This window comes from Tamandua tetradactyla, chromosome 4 (assembly GCF_023851605.1).
Source record: "Tamandua tetradactyla isolate mTamTet1 chromosome 4, mTamTet1.pri, whole genome shotgun sequence".
NCBI lineage: Eukaryota > Metazoa > Chordata > Mammalia > Pilosa > Myrmecophagidae > Tamandua > Tamandua tetradactyla.
The window spans coordinates 87,325,568-87,348,607 of NC_135330.1; the positions used below are offsets into that span (position 1 = coordinate 87,325,568).

The window sequence follows — 23,040 nt, forward strand, 5'->3', positions numbered from 1 at the left end:
AATCACAGGCATAACAAGGGAGAGAGAGAGTTTTCATTTTCAAAGTTAATGAACAAATGGATTTCCTACTCATTATTCATTGACTTTTCAAAGTTAAGGAATAGCTCAGGGGACAATCACTATGTTCTGGTATTTATGGAAAATCAGTGCAAACCAGATTCCATATGCATCAACTATTAATGTATCAGTTTATTTTATATAATGAATTTCACTTATTACTTTAACTACCTCATATTTATCAACATTAAATTTTTAATGAACAAAAAGTGATAAATTCATTAAGATGTCCTCACTGTTCACTGTTTTGATCTCATTCTTTTGTGAGAACTGAATGAAAGTTTTCAAGAGTCTGTATTTCATTGTATCTGTATCTGTATTTTAAATGGTTTTATGTTTCCAGCAGAACCAATCTTTCTCTTGACATTCATCTACATTTTCCATTATTTTATTCTTCTCCTGGGAAATTATCTTTCCTCCTATTTTCTCCAGAAAGAAAATCATGGACCTTTTCTTTAATGATAGAGTAAATACTTAGAGTAGAAGATCTTTTAAGACTAATACTTTGTGATTACTTAAAAACAACAAAAAATTAAAATAGACAAAGTTCTGTCTCAAAATTCCTCACCCATTCCCTGTGTTCTGCAACTACAAATGTTTCAAACACATAAACTTAGAGTTATTTTCCAAATAAAAATAGGAGGATAACATTACCCATCAGAAGTCCCTCTTGACCTATCAGCATGATGATAACCAAAATGCAATCACTGAGCAGCTGTTCTAGAGAAGAGCCTCGGGAGACTTGAGGCAGAAGCAGGAACCAGTCATACTTCTCCCAAGGCTGATGACCAGTTGCCTTGTCAGTTGTCTGTCAAAATTCCTCTTCCCAGTGGATAGTGGTTTTCTTTAGCATCTAAGTTAGATTCAGTAGCATTTTTGTCATTTTCAGTTATTGAAGTCATCAAGTTATTAAGGCTCACTCCACTCATTTTCATTCCTAATCTGACTCAAGACCCCCCATCTTCTGCTTCCTCACCCAAACCCTGTGCAGCCAATGGATGCTTCCTCAGTGGCCCTAGAAACACAGTGTGGAGTGCAGAGGTTGGGGAACTTCACTTAACCTCATTCTTCCCAGTCTTAGCCCATGATTTGGGGTAAGCAGCAGCAAGAAGGGAGCTGCTTTGGTGTCTGTGGTGAGAGGGTCATGAAGGGCTTGGATGGAAGGTGTGGGATTCCCCAGCATTTCACCCACTCTCCGCATTACAAGAAAATTATTGTGATGGGCTCCCTACCATTGAGGAGATCATAGACAGCTCATCTATGATCTTTATGGGCAGAGTCTTCAAGGTCAACGTCTAAGACCAAGCTTCTTCAGATGCTGAGTGTGCCTTGAATGGGGCCCAGAGAGGATGAAGAGGTGGTTTCTTCTCCCTTTCCAAGGGCTGTACTTATTCAATCAGCTCTCTAGGGAAAAACAGTAAGTAGTCAGTGCTGGAAAAACAAATGCAGCAGAGATGAAACAGACTCATTCTGAGGCAAACTTGCTAATACATTGCAGTCAGAATGTGGAAAGAGAGAGGATGATATCAAGGTCACAAACCCCTAAACATTCTTTGCCCCTCTAGGAGGTTGGAATGTGGGTTTTAGGGACAGGAAAAAAATTAGAAAATAAAAAAATGATAGAACTTTCAATGGTTGCTAGGCAACCTGAAGAGTTTGCAAAATAAATGTGTTCAGGTCTGATGATCAATTTTTCTTAATAGTATTTCTTTCCACCCTGGCAGGACTGTGGGCTCCAGGGGATTCTGTGGCTGAGTTATTAGCAGTTATGATACAGTCATCTGGAAAAGATCAATGACAAGTAGATTTCCTAATTCTGTTTCAAGATGTTCCCTTGTTAAACCACATAAAATCTCCCCAACGAGTGCACTCATTACCTTTGATAGGCAAATAGTACATGCTGAGTGCTATGTTCCAGGCTGAGCACTTTAACTTGGACTGTATTTATTTCTTGTTCACTCAGACCCTCTAAGACTGAGATTACTGGGCCTCTTTACGATGATTCAGCAGAGGCACAAAGACATAAATTAACTCCCCCAGGGGCAGCCAGAGTCAGGCTAGAAGCCCATTTTCTGACTCATCATCCAAAGCCACTCGTTTGTCAGACACAGCTCTTCCTTTGCCAGCCCAGCTCTGGGTGACACGATATAGTCCAAATAAAGTATGGAGTCAATAATTCTAACACCTTCCTGGTGTGTCTCTGTGCCAGGCATCATGCCATGCTTTGTTGTACGATTACATTTGATCCTTGTCAAGACCTTTGGCAATCAAGACTATTCTAATCTATTCTGCAACTGAAGAAACTGAGACTCTTGGGAATATGACACCAGCTGTCCAAGGACACCCAACTGGACAGTGGCACAACCAAGATGAGCCAAGGGCTTGCATGGTTAACCACTTTGCCAAAAGACACCCTGGTGCCCATTTATGTCCTGAGCTCCTCTCCCTTTCTGAGCTCAGTGGGCTGTGCTAGATACTGAACCAGGGCAAAGATCCCTAAGAATGTTCAGCTCCTGCCTGCCATTCATGTTCCACACACTCAGCCCTCTGGCTCACACCCATCAGCAGGTGTAGACACACCACCTCCCCTGCCCACTACCACCCCTGGAAGGAGGAGCACCATTTCTCACACAGCCTGTCCACTGGTGCTCCTGCAGCTGCCCTGGCCCTGGACCCTCATCTCCATGTGCTGACAAGAGCAAGTCCTTTAAGGTTCCAGAGAACAGCTCCCTGCCCTCCATCATGCAGTTGCTTCTCATCTCATCACAGTAGAACCAGAACACTTCCCCAGGTTTCATACCCCATGAGCTACTCCAGCTCCCGTCCTGGCCTCATGGCCTCCCACTCTTCAGCCATACTGATCTCCCTACTGTTGCTGGAAAGGGCTTCACACATTTTGTTGGAGAGTCTCAGCAAGCCCATGGTTTACTTCTGCTCTTCATTCAGGTCTCTGCTCAAATGTCACTGATGCATAGATGCCCCCTTAATATCTCCACCTAAAATGCTAACCTTTCAACCTGGCTCCTTAATTGTTTTGTTCTGTTTTATCAAATGCTTCACTACTTACATTATATTAAATATTTTTTATTTATCACTCTTATTATGCCATAAGTTCCACAAGGGCAGGCATATGCATTTTTCTCACTGCCATACCCATTCCCGAGAAGTGTGCCTGACACATAGGAGGTGCCCCCAATTTTTAAATGGACCAAATAAATCTTGATATTTCCTTCCTTTTCATTAAGAGAAGTTGTAAAGAATGCCTCACTCTTCACCAGGGTGAGAAGTTGAGCCAATCATAGCATTTGAGGTTACATCCTCTAAGACACCCCAGCCCCAGGGATCTGGTCACCCTACAACCCAGCCCACAACCTGGGCGACTTGCCACGTGGCTGGTCTGCCTCCAGCCCCTTGAGTGTCTCCCAGACCACCATGTTATTTCCTTGTTTAGTCCAAAACTCCCAGGCAAACAAAAATGCTCATGTCCAGCCCGACACTCCGAGAACCCAGAGATCACCACCTGAGGCAGGGGCAAAGACAGACATCGTCTTGACCATGTAAATTCCTTTCCAGGTAACTATGCTTTAACTTCTCAAGAGCAGGGATCTTGGTACCTAAAAGTTTCAAGGAAAATGTATCAAAATTATTGGAAAGTGAGGGATGCTGGCCTAAACTGCCTACATGGATATTAGCTACCCTTCACCAAAAAAAGTTAGTTTTCACACCTCTAGGAAAGCAGTAAAGCATCCAGCTGACCTACTTTAAAATCAATGAAGCAAATTCTCCAACACCAGAGAAATAATTCACATCAAAGGAAATATTTTCTTTGTGTCCATTTGACATTTTGGGGGATTAATGTCCTTTTAACGTGTTTGTTATGATATTAGTGGAGCTTCTGAAAGTTGCAGAAATAAACTCATATTCAGTTCTCCTGAGTAAAAAAAAGCCTGTCACGTTTTTCTCAACACCCTTTGAGGCATCATTTAGGAGGTTAATTAGTAGTTTCCAAATCTTTTTCAAGTATGAGAACCCCTTTTGAAAAGCAAGTGATTTATGCCCAAGGATCCACTCACTGAGAAACTGCACAATAGCTGAAGTTTTCTATGAACATAATCTCTCCCTGACATTGAATCAATAGATATTAAGTACACACATGTTGAATTTATTAATTAAATTGATATTTATGAAATGAATCAATTCTGCACCTATTTCTAACCCAGCATTGTATTTTATATTAGTTCAAAAGCACTCATGTGAAAGTGCAAGCTAGTACTGGGTCGGTTGTGTTATAATGTTTATTTTGAAAACATGAATTTATTTCAACTTGATTGATGCAGAAGTGAAAATCTGAGGAGGATGTTGATTTTCTGTATACTTATATGCAACCTCACCAGGAGGGTACACAGAAAGTGTCCCTGGCTGAACAGAGTCCCAACAGAGTCCCCAGGGCATGGGGAGCATGAGCTCCAAACACACTAAAACTCAAGAAGAAATAGCCCAATTTAAGGAAATGATCAAAAAGTGTGAAGTGATACAGAATCTGGAACAACTAATCAAAGTTGTGCAAACAATTCTCCTGAATCAATTCAAAGAAATGAAGGAAAATGTGTATAAAGAGATAAAGAATATTAAGACATTAAAAGAACTTAAAGAATAAATTGAAAGAATACATAGAAAAATAAGAGATACTATGGAAATCAAAATCACTACAGATGAAATTAAAACTATACTGCAGATACACAATAGCATCTTTGAAAAAGCAGAAGGTAGAAACAGTGATCCAAAAGACAGATCAACAAAATTTGAAAAGACAAAAGAAGAAGTAGACAAAATTTTTTCTTTAATTTCCTCAGGGTCTCAGGGAAATGATTGACAACACAACATACACAATTATATGAAGGTAGTGTTATGGTATATATAAGATACTGAAAGAGAAAAATTGCCAACCAAGAATTCTCTATCCAGCAAAGCTGTCCTTCAAAATTGAGGGTGAATTTAAGATGTTTACAGGTAAATAGAAACTGTGAGATTTCATTAATAAGATCCTGGCCTACAGAACTACTAAAGGGAGTTCAGCTGGAGAAAAGAAAAGACAGGAGAGAGAGCTCTGGAGAAGGGAACAGAATGGAAAAATGTTAGTAAGGATATTTTAAAGGATTAAAAGAGAAAAATAGATTTGACAAATAAAAAAAGAAAGTATGAATTGAGAACTGTCTTTACAGTACAGAACTTAATGGATTAAACTCCCCATTAAAAGATACAGATTGGCAGAATAGGTTAGGAAATATGATTCCTCTATAAAATGTTTACAAGAAACCCATGTTAAACCCAAAGACACAAATAGATTGAAAATGAAAGGATGGAAAAAAAAATATTCCACACAAGTGGTGGCCTAAAGAAAGCTGGGGTGGTGTGCTGGTTTAAGAATATCATGTACCCCAGAAAAGCCATGTATTAATTCTAAACCAATCTCATGGGGGCAGATATTTCTTTAAATTCTGATTTAATGTTGTAGGGTAGAAGTGTTTAATTAGATTATCTCCATGGAGATGTGACATACTCAATGGTTCGTGTGACCTTTTGATTAAATGGAGATGTGATTCCACCCATTCAAGGTGAGTCTTGATTATTTTACTAGAGTCCTTTAAAAGAGTAAACATTTGAAGAGAGCTCAGAATGAGATATGGATGTTTCGAGATGCTTGGAGCCCAGATGACATCGCCATGTGCCTTCCCACGAGATGTTAAGCAAACCAGAACCTAGGGAGAACCAAGGGAAGCCAAGAGATGAAAGCCAGCTTTGGAGAAGCAAAATGAAGAATGTCCACAGAAACAGGGGCTGAAAGTAATGGAGCTGAGGAGCAAGGGACCAGCAGATGTCAGCCACTGACTACCCAGCTGACAGAGGCATTCCAGATGGCATCAGCCTTTCTTGAGAGAAGGCAACTTCTTGTTAGTGACTTAGTTTGGGCATTTTCTTGGCACTAGAACTGTAAACGTGTAACTTTTAAAATTCCCTTTTTTAAAAGCCATTCCTGTTTCTGATATATTGCATTCTGGCAGCTGAGCACAGTAATACAGGTAGTTATTCTATTATCAGACAAATAGACTGTAAATGCAAAAAAAAATGTTATTAGAGATAAAGAAGGACACTATATAGTAATAAAAGGGGCAATTCAATAAGAAGAAATAACAATCATAAATATCTATGTTCCTAATCAAGGCACCCAAAGTACATGAAGAAAACACTGGCAAAATTGAAGGGAGTTATAGATGACTCTTACCATAATAGTGGGCGACTTCAGCATGCCACTCTCTCTAATAGATAGAGCAACTAAAAAGAAGCTCAATAAAGATACAGAGAATTTAAATAATGATAAATGTACTGACCTAGCAGACATACTAGAATACTGTATCCCTAAAATGGCAAGATGAACATTATTCTAAAGTGTTCCTGGAACATTCTCAAGGACAGACCACATGCTGGAGCACAAAATAAGTTTCATTAAATTAAAAAAGATTGACATACAATGTACTTTCTCATTATAACAGAATGAAGCTGAAAAACAATAAGAAATGGAGAACTGGAAAATACACAAATATATGGAATTTAAATAACGCACTCAAACAATCAGTGGGTAAAAGAAGAAATTGGAAGAGAAATCAGTTAATATCTTGAAATGAATGAAAATGACAACATAATGTATCATAATGTATCAAAACTTATACATGCGGTGATTACAGGGCTGAGAGGGAAATTTATAGCACTGAACACCTACATTAAAAAGGAAAAAAGAGTTAAAATCAACTAACTTACTGAACAACTAGAGAAAGAACAGCAAACTAATCCCACAAAAAGCAGAAGGAAAGAAGTAATAAAGATTAGAGCAGAAATTAATGAAATAGAAAATTAAAAGAAAATAGAAGCAATAAAACCAAAAGTTGCTTTCCTTGAGAAGATCAATAAAATTGACAAACCCTTAGCCTGAATGACAACGACAAAAAGAGGGAAGCTACAAATTAATAAAATTAGAAACAAGAGAGGGGGCACTACCATGGACCCTCAAGAAATAAAATCATGACTGGTTACTATGAACAGCTGTATGCCCACTGTCTAGGTACTTGGATGAAATGGATAACTTCCTACAAACACATTAACACCCTCCACTGACTCGAGATGGAATGAGACTTCAAAAATCCAACCACAAGTACAGAGATCAATTCAGTAATCAAGTATCTACCAAGAAAAAAAGTCCAAGACTATACAGCTTCTCAGGCAAGTTTTACCAAGCATTCCTAGGAAGAGTTGGTACGATTCCTGCTCAAATTCTTCCACAAAATTGAAGAATGAACGCTACTTAACTCATTCTGTGAAGTCAACTTTGCCAACAATACCAAAGCTAGATAAAAATGCTACAACAAAACAAACTTCAGATAAGTCTTGTTAATGAATATAGATGCAAAGATCTACAATAAAATATTTGCAAATAGAATCCAACAGCTTATGAAAAGAATTAAATGCCATGACCAAGTGGGTTTTAATCCACATGTGCAAGGGTGGTTCAACACAGGGAAATCAATTAGTGTAATATATCACATTAACAAATTAAAAGGGATATGATCATCTCAATTGATGTAAAAAAGGCATTAAACAAGATTCAACATTCTTTCATGATAACATTTCAAAAGTAAGAATGAAGGGAAACTTCCTCAACATGATGAAGAGCATATAAGAAAGACACACAACTAACATCATCCTCAATTGTGAGAGATTGAACGCTCTCCATCTAAAATCAGAGAGAAGATAAGCATGCCCCCTGTCACCACTGCTATTCAACATTGTGCTAGAAGTTCTAGCTAGAGCAATTATGCAAGTAAAAGAAATAAACATCATCTAAATTAGAAAGAAAAAAGTAAAAGTGTCACTATTTGCAGAGGGAATGATTCTATGTTTCATGTGCCCAAGAAAAGCCATGTCTTTTTTCTGATCCAATCTTGTGGTGAAAGCCATGTTTATTTTAACCCTGATTTGATATCATAGGGCAAAAAGCCTTTAATTGGATTGTTTCCATGGAGATATGACACATCCAATTGTGGGTGTGATCTTTGGTTAGGTGGAGATGTGATGCTACCCATTAAAGGTCAATTTTTTTCTCTTTTTTTTATTAATAAAAACATTAACAAAACATTTAGAAATCATTCCATTCTACATGTACAATCAGTAATTCTTAATATCATCACATAGTTGCATATTCATCATTTCTTAGTACATTTGCATCGATTTAGAAAAAGAAATAAAAAGACAACAGAATAAGAATTAAAATGATAATACAGAGAAAAAAAACCTATACCTCACATGCAGCTTCATTCAATGTTTTAACATAATTGCATTACAATTAGGTAGTATTGTGCTGTCCATTTCTCAGTTTTTATATCCAGTCCTGTTGCACAGTCTGTATCCCTTCAGCTCCAATAACCCCTTCTCTTTTTTTTTAATTAATGGAACAAAAGAAATTAATCCAACATTTAGAAATCATACCATTCTACATATGCAATCAGTAATTCTTAACATCATCACATAGATGCATGATCATCGTTTCTTAGTACATTTGCATCGGTTTAGAAGAACTAGAAAAACAACTGAAAAAGATATAGAATGTTAATATAGAGAAAAAAATAAAAGTAATAATAGTAAAAACAAAACAAAACCATCACCTATAGCTCAGATGCAGCTTCATTCAGGGTTTTAACATGATTACTTTACAATTAGGTATTATTGTGCTGTCCATTTTTGAGTTTTTGAATCTAGTCCTGTTGCACAGTCTATATCCCTTAAGTTCCAATTGCCCATTATCTTACCTTGTTTCTACCTCCTGCTGGACTCTGTTACCAATGACATATTCCAAATTTATTGTCAAATGTCCGTTCACATCAGTGGGACCATACAGTATTTGTCCTTTAGTTTTTGGCTAGACTCACTCAGCATAATATTCTCTAGGTCCATCCATGTTATTACATGCTTCATAAGTTTATTGGGTCTTAAAGCTGGATAATATTCCATCGTATGTATATACCACAGTTTGTTTAGCCACTCTTCTGTTGGTGGAGATTTTGGCTGTTTCCATCTCTTTGCAATTGCAAATAATGCTGCTATAAACATTGGTGTGCAAATGTCCGTTTGTGTCTTTGCCCTTAAATCCTTTGAGTAGATTCTCAGCAATGGTATTGCTGGGTCATATGGCAATTCTATATTCAGCTTTTTGAGGAACCGCCAAACTGCCTTCCACAGTAGTTGCACCATTTGACATTCCCACCAACAGTGGATAAGTGTGCCTCTTTCTCCGCATCCTCTCCAGCACTTGTCATTTTCTGTTTTGTTGATAATGGCTATTCTGGTGGGTGTGAGATGATATCTCATTGTGGTTTTGATTTGCATTTCTCTAATGGCCAGGGACATTGAGGATCTCTTCATGTGCCTTTTGGCCATTTGTATTTCCTCTTCTGAGAGGTGTCTGTTCAAGTCTTTTTCCCATTTTGTAATTGGGTTGGCTGTCTTATTGTTGTTGAGTTGAACAATCTCTTTATAAATTCTGGATACTAGACCTTTATCTGATATGTCATTTCCAAATATTGTCTCCCATTGTGTAGCCTGTCTTTCTACTTTCTTGATGAAGTTCTTTGATGCACAAAAGTGTTTAATTTTGAGGAGCTCCCATTTATTTATTTCCTTCTTCAGTGTTCTTGCTTTAGGTTAAAGGTCCATAAAACCGCCTCCAGTTGTAAGATTCATAAGATATCTCCCAACATTTTCCTCTGTTTTATGGTCTTAGACCTAATGTTTAGGTTTAATGTTTTGAGTTAACTTTTGTATAGGGTGTGAGACATGGGTCTTCTTTCATTCTTTTGCATATGGATATCGAGTTCTCAAGGCACCATTTATTGAAGAGACTGTTCTGTCCCAGGTGAATTGGCTTGACTGCCTTATCAAAGATCAAATGTCCATAGATGAGAGGGTCTATATCTGAGCACTCTATTCGATTCCATTGGTCGATATATCTATCTTTATGCCAATACCATGCTGTTTTGATCACTGTGGCTTCATAATATGCCTTAAAGTCAGGCAGTGCAAGACCTCCAGCTTCGTTTTTTTTCCCTCAAGATGTTTTTAGCAATTCAGGGCACCCTGCCCTTCCAGATAAATTTGCTTATTGGTTTTTCTATTTCTGAAAAATAAGTTGTTGGGATTTTGATTGGTATTGCATTGAATCTGTAAATCAATTTAGGTAGGATTGACATCTTAACTATATTTAGTCTTCCAATCCATGAACACGGTATGCCCTTCCATCTATTTAGGTCTTCTGTGATTTCTTTTAACAGTTTTTTTGTAGTTTTCTTTATATAGGTTTATTGTCTCTTTAGTTAAATTTATTCCTAGGTATTTTATTCTTTTAGTTGCAATTGTAAATGGGATTCATTTCTTTATTTCCCACTCAGCTTGTTCATTACTAGTGTATAGAAATGCTACAGGTTTTTGAATGTTGATCTTGTAATCTGCTACTTTGCTGTACTCATTTATTAGCTCTAGTAGTTTTGTTGTGGATTTTTCCGGGTTTTCGAAGTATAGTATCATATCGTCTGCAAACAGTGATTGTTTTACTTCTTCCTTTCCAATGTTGATGCCTTGTATTTCTTTTTCTTGTCTAATTGCTCTGACTAGAACCTCCAACACAATGTTGAATAATAGTGGTGATAGTGGACATCCTTGTCTTGTTTCTGATCTTAGGGGGAAAGTTTTCAATTTTTCCCCATTGAGGATGATATTAGCTGTGGGTTTTTCATATATTCCCTCTATCATTTTAAGGAAGTTCCCTTGTATTCCTATATTTTGAAGTGTTTTGAACAGGAAAGGATGTTGAATCTTGTCAAATGCCTTCTCTGCATCAATTGAGAGGATCATGTGATTTTTCTGCTTTGATTTGTTGATATGGTGTATTACATTAATTGATTTTCTTATGTTGAACCATCCTTGCATACCTGGAATGAATCCTACTTGGTCATGATGTATAATTCTTTTAATGTGTTGTTGGATACGATTTGCTAGAATTTTATTGAGATTTTTGCATCTATATTCATTAGAGAGATTGGTCTGTAGTTTTCTTTTTTTGTAATATCTTTGCCTGGTTTTGGTATGAGGGTGATGTTGGCTTCATAGAATGAATTAGGTAGTTTTCCCTCTGCTTCGATTTTTTTGAAGAGTTTGAGGAGAGTTGATACTAATTCTTTCTGGAATGTTTGGTAGAATTCACATGTGAAGCCATCTGGTCCTGGACTTTTCTTTTTAGGAAGCTTTTTTTTTTTTTTTTTTTTTTTTTTTTAAGGAAAGACAGAGAGAAGGAAGGAAGGATAGAAGGAAGGAAGGAAGGAAGAAAGGGAAACATCTTTAAACATTTTCTTGTTTTATTGTATTCTGTTTCTCCGTTTTTGTTACATGGGCTGGGGCCGGGAATCGAACCGAGGTCCTCCGGCATAGCAGGCAAGCACTTTGCCCGCTGAGCCACCGCGGCCCGCCCTTTAGGAAGCTTTTGAATGACTAATTCAATTTCTTTACTTGTGATTGGTTTGCTGAGGTCATCTATTTCTTCTTGAGTCAAAGTTGGTTGTTCATGTCTTTCCAGGAACCCATCCATTTCATCTAAATTGTTGTATTTATTAGTGTAAAGTTGTTCATAGTATCCTGTTATTACCTCCTTTATTTCTATGAGGTCAGTAGTTATGTCTCCTCTTCCATTTCTGATCTTATTTATTTGCATCCTCTCTCTTCTTCTTTTTGTCAATCTTGATAAGGGCCCATCAATCTTATTGATTTTCTCATAGAACCAACTTCTGGTCCTATTGATTTTCTCTATTGTTTTCATGTTTTCAATTTCATTTATTTCTGCTCTGATCTTTGTTATTTCTTTCCTTTTGCTTGCTTTGGGATTAGTTTCCTGTTCTTTCTCCAGTTGTTCCATGTGAACAGTTAATTCCTGCATTTTTGCTTTTTCTTCTTTTCTGATATAGGCATTTAGGGCAATAAATTTCCCTCTTAGCACTGCCTTTGCAGCATCCCATAAGTTTTGATGTGTTTTGTTTTCATTTTCATTCGCCTCAGGGTATTTACTAATTTCTTTTGCAATTTCTTCTTTGACCCACTCGTTGTTTAAGAATGTGTTGTTGAGCCTCCACGTATTTGTGAATTTTCTGGCACTCCGCCTATTATTGATTTCCAACTTCATTCGTTTATGATCCGAGAAAGTGTTGTGTATGATTTCAATCTTTTTAAATTTGTTAAGACTTGCTTTGTAACACAGCATATGGTCTATCTTTGAGAATGATCCATGAACACTTGAGAAAAAGGTGTATCCTGCTGTTGTGGGATGTAATGTCCTATATATGTCTGTTAAGTCTAGCTCATTTATAGCAATATTCAGATTCTCTATTTCTTTATTGATCCTCTGTCTAGATGTTCTGTCCATTGATGAGAGTGGGAAATTGAAGTCTCCAACTATTATGGTATTTGTGTCTATTTCCCTTTTCAGTGTTTGCAGTGTATTCCTCACGTATTTTGGGGCATTCTGGTTCGGTGCGTAAATATTTATGATTGTTATGTCTTCTTGCTTAATTGTTCCTTTTATTAGTATATAGTGTCCTTCTTTGTCTCTTTTAACTGTTTTACATTTGAAGTCTAACTTGTTGGATATTAGTATAGCCACTCCTGCTCTTTTCTGGTTGTTATTTGCATGAAATATCTTTTCCCAACCTTTCACTTTCAACCTATGTTTATCTTTGGGTCTAAGATGTGTTTCCTGTAGACAGCATATAGAAGGATCCTGTTTTTTAATCCATTCTGCCAGTCTATGTCTTTTGATTGGGAAATTCAGTCCATTAACATTTAGTGTTATTAGTGTGTGGATAATATTTTCCTCTACAATTTTGCCTTTTGTATTATATATATCATATCTGAATTTCCTTCTTTCTACATTCTTCTCCATACCTCTCTCTTCTGTCTTTTCATTTCTGACTCTAGTTCTCCCTTTAGTATTTCTTGCAGAGCTGGTCTCTTGGTCACAAATTCTCTCAGTGACTTTTGTCTGAAAATGTTTTAATTTCTCCCTCATTTTTGAAGGACAATTTTGCTGGATATAGGAGTCTTGGTTGGCAGTTTTTCTCTTTTAGTAATTTAAATATATCATCCCACTGTCTTCTAGCCTCCATGGTTTCTGCTGAGAAATCTACACATAGTCTTATTGGGTTTCCCTTGTATGTGATGGATTGTTTTTCTCTTGCTGCTTTCAAGATCCTCTCTTTCTCTTTGACCTCTGACATTCTAACTAGTAAGTGTCTTGGAGAACGCCTATTTGGCTCTAATCTCTTTGGAGTGCACTGCACTTCTTGGATCTGTAATTTTAGGTCTTTCATAAGAGTTGGGAAATTTTCAGTTATAATTTCTTCCATTAGTTTTTCTCCTCCTTTTCCCTTCTCTTCTCCTTCTGGAACACCCACAACACGTATATTTGTGCGCTTCATATTGTCCTTGAGTTCCCTGATACCCTCTTCAAATTTTTTTATTCTTTTCCCGATAGTTTCTGTTTGTTTTTGGTATTCAGATGTTCCATCCTCCAAATCACTAATTCTATCTTCTGTCTCTTTGAATCTATCATTGTAGGTATCCATTGTTTTTCCATCTTTTCTACTTTGTCCTTCACTTCCATAAGTTCTGTGATTTGTTTTTTCAGTTTTTCTATTTCTTCTTTATGTTCAGCCCATGTCTTCTTCATGTCCTCCCTCAATTTATCGATTTCGTTTTTGAAGAGGTTTTTCATTTCTGTTCGTATATTCAACATTAGTTGTCTCAGCTCCTGTATCGCATTTGAATTCTTGGTTTGTTCCTTTGACTGGGCCATATATTCAATTTTCTGAGCATGATCCATTATCTTCTGCTGGCGTCTGCACATTTAGACAGATTTCCCTGGGTGTTGGATCCAAAAGTTTGGAAGATTTTTCTGTGAAATCTCTGGGTTCTGTTTTTCTTATCTTGCCCAGTAGGTGGCTCTCGTGGCACACGTTTGTCTGTGGGCCCCACCAGTAAAAGTGCTGTGGGTCCTTTAACTTTGGAAAACTCTCGCCGTCCGGGAGGTTCGCTAGCCGAAGCGGCTTGGAAGAGTGCCAGCCAGCCCGGGGTCCGAACGCGGGGAGGGTCGTTGGCCGCCACAGCCCGGGAAAGTGCCCAACCGAATTTCCTCGTCGGCCCGAGGCGCCAAGTGTGGCGGGAGGGCGCCAGCTGCAGCGGCCCACCCAGGAGAGTGCACATTCCCGGGGAGTCACAGGTTTGGATGCGCCCCCCCCGTCACTGTTCTCCGCGGCCTGGTGATTTCCAATCCAATTCTCTCAGTTGGTCCGGGGGGCCATGCTTCGTGTGGGCGCCAGCCGCCATGGTTTGAGGGGACTGCCTATGCAATTCTCCAAGCCGGCCCAGGAAGGGGGAAGGGAGTGACTCCGGCCGCTTGCCGCCCCGCCCGGTGAAGCCCGTGCCCCTCGGCAATCTCACCAGAGCGGGTTCTCTCAGCCAACCAGCCATTCCAGGATGGGTATGCTGTCTTTTTATCTCTGTTGTGGCTTTGGGAGCTGTTCTGTATCGCCTCTACTCCCCTAGTAGCTGTCATTGCACGTGGCCCAAGTACTCCACGAGTTATCAGGGGCTCCTCCGTGGGTCCCACAGGAAGAAATTGCCTGTCCTTCCTCTAAAAGTCAATTTTGATGAGTTTACTGGACTCCTTTAAAAGGGGAAACATTTGGAGAAACTTCAGATGCAGATGCAGATGCAGAATTTGGAAGTGCAGAAACCCAGAAGAGAGAAGCAATAACCAACAGAGACAGAGACATTTGGAGATGCTTGGAGTTTCAACAGAGAGAGCAGATGCCTAGATATGGATGTTTGAGGATGCAGAGCCCAGCAGATGTCACCGTGTGCCTTCCCATGAGATGCTAAGCAAGTCAGAACCCAGAGTTGTGTCCTGTAGGAGCAAAGTCAAGGCCCACAGATGCTTAGAGAGGAAACTGTTAGCATTAGAAGATGGAAGCAATGCAACTGGGAGCAAGGGCAGGGAGATGCCATCCTCATGTCTTCCCATGTAACAGATATCGGCCTTCCTTGAGTCAAGGTATCTTTCTCTGGATGCCTTAGTTAGAACATTTTCATGATCTCAGAAATGTAAACTTGTAACTTAATAAATTCACTTTTCAAAAACTGTTCCATTTCTGATATAAAGCATTTACAAAACAACTTATATTTAGAAAATCCAGAAAAAAATGACAGCAAATCTACTTGTGCTAATAAGTAAATTCAGCAAACTGGTGGGGAAAAGATCAACATGTAAAAATGAATGGTTGTTTCTATAAACTAGTAATGAACTATTGGAGGAGGTAATCAAGAAAAACATTCCATTTACAATAGCATTTAAAAGAATCAATTATCTGGGAATAAACCTAACCAAGGATATTGTTTTAGTTTGTTAAAGCTGCCAGAATTCAATATGCCAGTAACAGAACTGGCTTTTACAAAGGGAATTCATTAAGTTTATAGTTCTAAGGCCATGAAAATGTCCAAATTAAGGCACCCACAAGAGGTTACCTTCACTCAAGAAAGGCTGATGCCATCCAGAACACTTCTGCATCTGGAAAGCTGCATGGCAACATCTGCCAGCTTCCTCTCCTGATTGCATAAGACTACCCAGGGGACATTTTCCTTCTGTATCTTCAAGGTTCTTTGTCTGTGTGGGCTCTGCTGGATCTGAAGCTTTTAACAAACTAGCTCCCTCTTAAAGGGCTTCCATAAGCAACCCCACTTTGAAAAGGTGGAGACACATCTCCATGGAAACCAACTAATCAAAAGTTATCACGCATAATTGTGTGGATCGCATCTCCATGGAAACAGTAAAAAGGATCTCAGCCAGCAATATTGAATAAGTATTAAAGAACATGGCTTTTCTGGGGAACACAACAGTTTCAATCTGGCACATTACATCCTCTAGGCCCTCAAAAGACATGTTCTTTCCATATACAGAATACATTCATACATTCATTCCATATCAATATCTGAAAGACTTAAATCATTTCAGGCACAATACAAAAACAATACAAAGTCAGAAAAAGCACAGAATCTCATCAAAATCAGCTACAGGTATGGTCTGTCTTAAGGCAAAATAATCCTCTGGCTGTGGCCTTGTAAAACTCAGTACAAGGTATCTGCTGCCAATATACAAAGGTGTGAGAGTCATACAATACATATTCTCACTTCCATAAGGAGAAATTGGAAACAACACAGGGGTCACTGGACGCAGTTTTGAAAACCTGCAGGACAAACTCCATTAGTGGATGGGGCACTGAAATTCCTGCTTTCTTACTTCAAGGCAAACTCACCTTCTCAAAGTGCATGGGTGGGTCCACTCTCCTGGCCCAAGGTTTCTTGGCTTCAGACTTTAGCATCTATCGTTCTTCCTTTGAAGTTACTCTTCCTTCCATTGGTCCCTTTTCTCTCCTTGTTGGTCCAGACTGGCAGTGGTTCTGTTTATACAGATCCCATGACACTCTTGTTGGTTTTCTATGTAGTAGGCAGGGATCATAACCATCAGATAATAGGACTTTCCACAAGCCTTTCCTGGATAACTCTTTCTCCAATCCTGGTTTCTTCTGAAGTGCTGTCTGGTTCCAAGTTTTGTTAAATTCTCACATGGGACACTATGCTCTGGAGTCTCACTTTCTGGAAACCCAGAATTTTTCAGACAATAGAATTCTTGTTTTTTTAACCTAAGAGTTCAATTCTCAGCTTATCTCTTTTCTAGTGCTTTTCATTATAAACTGAGGAGAAACCAGGCCACAATTTCCACATTTAGCTTGGAAATCTCTTCTACTAAATATCTAAGTCCATGGCTTTCAAAATCTGCCTTCCAGCCAAAACCACTAGTCAATTTTGCTAAATTTTCTGCCAGTTTAAAACAAGGACCACTTTTGATTAGATGGTTTCCATGGAGATGTGTCTTTACCCATTCAACAAGCCAATTCAAGGTGGTGTTTCCTTATTGGAAGCATTTAAGAGGGAACCATTTTGAGAAATCGAATCAAAAAAGTTACCCCCCACAATTGGGTGGGTCACATCTCCATGAATAAACAAAAAGCTGACACCCAGCAATATTGAATGAGGATTAAAGAAAATCGCTTTTCTGGGGTACATAACAGTTTCAAACCAGCACTGATGTCAAGGACATGTACACAGAAAACTATAAAACACTGCTGAAAATATCAAATAAGAACTGACTAAAGAGAAAGACTATCATAGACTGGAAAACTATATGTTAAGATATCAATTCCACACAAATTGATGTACAGATTCAATGGAATACTAATAAAAATTCCAACAAACTACTTTACAGAAATGGAGATATAATTAACAATTTTATTTGGAAGGTTAAGGGCCCTCAAATGAAATTCAAGATGCCAAAAGCATCTTGAAAAAGAAGAATGAAGTAGGAATTATCACAGTTCCTGACTTTAAAGTATATTATAAAATCATAGTGGTCAAAACAGCATGATACTGGCATAAAGATAGACATATTGATCAATGGATTGAATTGAGAGCTCATAGGTATATTCTCAAATCTATGGTCAATTGAATTTTGATAAGGCTCCCAAGCCCACTCAACTGAGACAGAACAGTGTTTTCAATAACTGGTGATGGAACAACTGGATATCCAGAACTAAAACAATAAAAGAGGGCCTCTATCTCACACCCTACTCAAAAATTAGGTCAAAATGGATCAAAGACCTCAATATAAGAACCAGAACCATAAAACTCCTAGTAGAAAATGGAGGGAAACATCATCAAGATCTAATGACAGGCATAGTCTCTTAGCACAAGTTTCTTTATACCCAAAGCACAAGACAACAAAAGAAAATTAGATAAATTAGTATGCCTCAAAATTGAGTACTTTAGTTCTTCAAAGGACTTTGTCAAAATGGTGAAAAGGCAACTGATTCAATGGGATAAAATATTTGGAAAACACATATTTGATAAGAATTTCAGATCCAATATACATAAGGAAATTCCACAACCCAACAATAAAATTGGCCAAGCCAATTTAAAAATAGGCAAAAGATGAATAGGCATTTCTCTGAAGAGTGAATAGAGTTAAATAAAATTGCATTAAAAATAAATCAATGTAAGGGTTGGGCAATGTTGGCTCAGTGGAAGAAATCTCGCCTGCCATGCAGGAGACCTGGGTTCATTTTCAAGTGCTTTCCCATGCAAAATAAACAAACAAACAATATATATACACATATAATAAATCAATGTACTCTACATGAATGTAGAATGAAGGGAAAAATTATTATCTCAACAGGTGCTGAAATGACATTTGACAAAATCTAGCAAATTTCTTGTTAAAAACACTCAGAATTTGTGAGGTTCGCTGAAGTACTGTTTAGAAAAATAATCTAGTCTTAAATTCATACAGTTTTTTAAAAAACATGAAAATGGAAAACAAATACAAATAAAGATATAACTCAAAAACTTATGAATATATAACCAAAAAGTAAATTGAAAAAAAAAGAAGAAAGTATGTAGTAAAGGGCAAAGTGATGAATTAAAGTTGTAGACTACTGGTAGAATTAACAAATACATTCAAAATGTATAAATTATTAATATGGATAATCACCAACTATCAGGAGTTGGACTAATGTTGTCAAGAGGCCAAGAAGATTAGCACAGCCCAAGTCCTGGAGAGGGAAGGAGGGAAGGAATGAAGGAGGAAGGGAAGGAAGGAGGAAGGGAAGGAAGGAAGGTGGGAGAAAGGACGAGAGGAAGAAGGTAGTAACGTGAGCTGTCTATGTGAATATAATGTCATTTTAAAAAGCTCTTACATATTCTGCATTGTAATCTTATGATGTGGGTATCACCCCTATTTTCAAATGGATAAATTGAAGCTTGAAGGGATAGTGTGAGCTGCTCCAGGCAACAGAACTAGTGATGACCAGTCCATGTATGGAAATATGGCACCTATGCTGTGGGTCATGTTATGGTCGTATTTCTCATGTCTCAGTAAGGGTCACACTGCTGGTGACAGATGGGAGCCCTTTTTTCATGCTTTCCAAGCACATGCCCCTTTGCAATGGAGCAGATTTGAAGTTTGTCTTCCATAAAGATCATACTCTTGTAACATTGTGGGGGTGAAGTGCAACAGCAGGTGAGCATTCTATACTGAACTACATGTGCTCCCTTCTGTAACATTTTTGGCTGAATTTGTACCTCTGTATAGAAGACACTATTGGAGCAGATTGTGGGATGAAAATATTTGAGTCCTTATTCCCCTGGGAATGGCCCCGTGGTGAAGGTCTCTCCAGAGCTAAGAGTTGGACATCAAGACATGACACTGCATCTTGGGTAAGAAGAACAGAGATAATCAACCACCAAGCCTTCTCTTGGCCCTCTTCCCACTAACGTGCAACTACCCCCACCTCCCCAGTGCACCCAGTGCTTGCATGTCAACCACCAGACTAAGCTTTGACTTTGCCTTCTAAACTTCTCACTCTACCCACTTTTCACCAGCTGCCGCCTGCCTCTACCGTGCTAGTACAATTTTCCTTCCTCTGTAAGCTTGAGCTATTGAAATATTCCATTAACTGTTCTTCCAGTGTCTTCTGTCTTAGTCTCTTTAAATCTAGTCTACTGGCAGCAGCAAGAGCCATCTTTAGAAAAGCATTCTCACTGCTTTGAAACAAAAACTAAAACTCTTGACTCAGCCTGCAGTAACTTGCTTGGTACACCCTTGCCTCCTATGCCAACCCCAACTCCTCTCTCCTTGCTGTTTCTGCTCCAGCCAGGTCTATGTTAAATTCCTTGAATGGGCTTCTTCCCTCTACAGGCCCTTTGAACATCTGTGTTCTCTTGCTGTGATTCCCCTCCTTCACCTTACCCACTGCCCCTTAGCCTTACCTTCGTACTTGTACTGGTCAGGATTCTCTACAGAAAGAGAACCAACAGAAGAGATCTGTAAATATGAGATGAAGCCTTCAACTGATTGGATTACCTCATAATGGGAGACAGGCCTTAGTTGATCCAGATATAATCAGCCATAGATGCAATCAACTGACTAATGACTTAATCACCCACCTTCAAGTTTATCAACCATCTAGGAAATACCCTTGCAGCAAAGGTTAGGCCAGTACTTGCCTGACCAGACCACTGGACATAATTATTTGCCCAAGTCGACACCAGAATGTAACCATCACTGTCCATCCCTTGTCAACTTAGCAGCTATACACAATGCCTTGAAACATGCTTAATTTCCAAATGGAACACAATAACAGACATGTTTCACTTAACAATACTCAACTGCCCTGTGTACAACTGGAAATGCGCTGCATCTCTCCAGACTAGGGTGCAAGTCCTTAGGTAGCATTCACCTTTCAACTTCGTATCCTATCACTTAAATACTATAGCATAAACAATCCAACTTGCATCATATGATAAGAGGGAAACAAGATACTTGCTTAATTACAAATGCAGACATACTTATAATGAAACAGGGAGAAAATAGTCATACAATCACAATCCTCATTTCTGTAATTGGCCATGTGGCTGTAGTTTATATTTATCACTACCTTCTTCTACTACCAGTTCCATGTTCCTTTTATCCTCAGCAATCACCTCAGTTGGCCATGGTTCTTTGCAAGGTTGGGGGACACAGACCTTCATTTCTGAGGTTTCTGGGCCATTGGTAGTCCTTCCTGGATTGGGTTGTTGCAGTTTTCCATTGACTTTAATCACAGGGCATGGTAGAACTAAGAGAAACCCTAGGAGACCTTCTGTATTCCAGGAAATTTCTTTACTTTCATTGTGTAGTTGCAGTGCTATTTCCCCTTGATAATCAGGATCAGTCACCCCAGACAGAGCAGTTATTCCATTCTGTGCCTGTTGATTCAGTTGCATGAGAAGCCCAGATGTAAGTCTTAACTTCCAGTTCAATGGAATCATTGTTTTGTCTCCTGGTAGGAGCATGCCTGTTTTTGAAACCAAGACCTGCAGACCAGCAAAGATTAAGGTCTCAGGGGCTGAAGCAAAATTTTCCTGGTGTATCACTGGGGGTGATATTTCCACCCCTTGGTTCTTGGACCCATGGATCCTGTCTATGGGAATAATAGCACCATACAGTGGGCACTGATTCAGAGCTTACTCGACTTCCTGGAGAACATTGCCCCAGCCTTTCAAGGTATTGCCACGTAGTTGGCACTGTAACTGGGTCTTCAAAAGGCCATTCCACTGTTCTATCAATCCAGCTGCCTCTGGATGACGGGGAATATGGTAAGACCAGAAAATTCCATAAACATGTGCCCATTCCTGCACTTCATTTGCTGTGAACTGCATTCCTTGATCAGAAGTAATGCTGTGTGGAATACCATGGTGATGGATAAGGCATTCTGTAAGTCCATGCATGGTATTTTTGGCAGAACCATTGCAAGCAGAGAAAGAAAACTATATCCAGAGTATGTGTCTATTCCAGTTAGAACAAATTGCTGTTCTTTCCATGATGAGATGGGTCCAATGTAAACAACCTGCCACCACCTGGCTGATCACCTCAGGTATGGTGCCACAGGGGGGCCTAGTGTGGGTCTCTGCTGCTGGCAGATTGGGCACTCAGCAGTGACTCTACCCAGGTCAGCCTTAGTGAGTGGAAGTCAATGTTGCTAAGCCCATTTATAACCTGCATCCCTACCACCATGACCACTTTGTTGATGAGCCCATTGGGCAATGACAGGAGTGGATACTGAAAGAGGGTGGCCTGTATCTCCAGAATGGATCATCTTATCCACTTGATTATTAAACCCTTCCTCTGCTGAAGTCACTCTCTGGTGAGCATTCACATGGAACACAAATATCTTCATGTGTGTAGCCCACTCAAAAAGGATCCACAAACCTCTTCCACAGACCTATTTGTCACTAATTTTCTAATCATATTCCTTTTAAATCACTGACTATCCAGCCAAAGCATTAGCAACAACCCATGAGTCAGTATACAAACGGACCTCTGGCCAATTCTGCTTCCAAATAAATTGAGCAACCAGTCCACTACTCTAAGTTCTGCCCACTGGGAGGATTTCCCCTCATCACTGTCCTTCAGAGATATCCCATAAAGGGGTTGTAGTGCTGCAGCTGTTCACTTTTGGGTGGTACTTGCATATCGTGCAGAACCATCTGTAAAGCAGGCCCGAGTTTTCTCTTCCTCAGTCAATTCACGGTAAGAAACTCCTCAATAGGCCATAGCTCTGGTCTGGGAAAGAGAAGGTAATGTGGCAGGAGTGGGGGCCATAGGCATTTGTGACACTTCCTCATGTAGCTTACCTGTGCCTTCAGGACCTGCTCTGACCCTATCTCGTATACACCATTTCCATTTTATGATGGAGTGCTGCTGTGCACGCTCAACCTTGTGGCTTAGAGGGTCAGATAACACCCAATTCATGACTGGCAACCCAGGTCTCATGGTAATTCGGTAGCCCATAGTTGTCTTCAGTCTCTACTAGGGCCCGGTAGCAGGCCAAAAGCTAGTTCTCAAAAGAAAAGTAGTTATCTGCAGCAGATGGTGAGGCTTTGCTCCAAAATCCTAAGGCCTTTGTGATTCTTCTATAAGGGCCTGCCAAAGACCCTAGACAGCACCTCAATTTTCCACTGACACTTTCAGCACCATTGGATCTGCTGGATTACATGGCCCAAGTGGCAGACAAGCTTATACAGCAGCCTGGACCTGTCACAAAGCCTCCTCTTGTTCAGGTCCCCACTCAAAATTAGCAGCTTTCCTGGTCACTTGATAAATGGGTTGGAGTGGCACACCCAAATGAGGGATATGCTGTTGCCAAAATCCAAAGAGACCAACTAGGCATTGTGCTTCTTTTTTGG

At 39.2% G+C, this 23,040-nt stretch overlaps 1 long non-coding RNA gene across 2 annotated transcripts; it reads right to left on the bottom strand.

Moving 5' to 3' along the window:
• Nucleotides 1–23,030, bottom strand: LOC143681179 (uncharacterized). Of its 2 annotated transcripts, XR_013174443.1 has the most exons (4): nucleotides 19,396–23,030; nucleotides 3,578–3,671; nucleotides 1,290–1,461; nucleotides 6–910 (listed from the first exon to the last, which is right to left on the bottom strand). It is a non-coding gene; the product is annotated as an uncharacterized LOC143681179 (long non-coding RNA). The 2 variants fall into 2 exon arrangements; XR_013174442.1 differs by having other exon boundaries at nucleotides 1–910; nucleotides 1,290–3,671.
• Between the last annotated feature and the right edge of the window lie 10 nt (nucleotides 23,031–23,040).